The following is a 486-nucleotide window of genomic DNA, read 5'->3' as shown; positions in this document are numbered from 1 at the left end:
CGTCGGCAAAGGGTTAAAATTCTAGAGGTTTTTATACTTTCAGAAGTTACATAAAAACAATTGGAAAAGTAAATTCCAGGTCTCCTGTACGACAAATCGAGCTATCAACTTAAATAAGAAACTAAAATGTAAATTTACATACAAGACATAATTTGCACTAATAATCCTACATGATTATTATTTAATTTTCACTTGTTCACTCTACAAGAACACAATAGCAATACCTATTTTCTAATAAAGAAATACTCTCATCACTCAGTTTTTCTCAAGTTAATCTCTCGCTATCTAATCTTTCTTCCAGTTCAAAGTAAATAATACCCAATGGCTTCCAAGCTAAGAAGGAAAGCTGAGACCATAATAAACAGTTCATAAACATAATAAAATAATTATACAAAGGATTAATTAATCTAATGTAGCTAGTATTAACACACTATGTTGGCTGTACATATTTTAAATTCCAAACTTTCAACCATTCACATGCTTCAT

General features: G+C 29.4%; 1 protein-coding gene across 1 annotated transcript in view; it reads right to left on the bottom strand.

The window, feature by feature from the left end:
- LOC119593146 (tetraspanning orphan receptor-like) overlaps nt 1-486 on the bottom strand; it is a gene marked incomplete at its 5' end in the record, with an annotated part of 6946 nt that overhangs the window by 5787 nt on the left and 673 nt on the right.

Source organism: Penaeus monodon, chromosome 31, assembly GCF_015228065.2.
Source record: "Penaeus monodon isolate SGIC_2016 chromosome 31, NSTDA_Pmon_1, whole genome shotgun sequence".
Classification (NCBI taxonomy): Eukaryota; Metazoa; Arthropoda; class Malacostraca; order Decapoda; family Penaeidae; genus Penaeus; species Penaeus monodon.
This window is presented reverse-complemented; position numbering and strand designations above follow the sequence as displayed.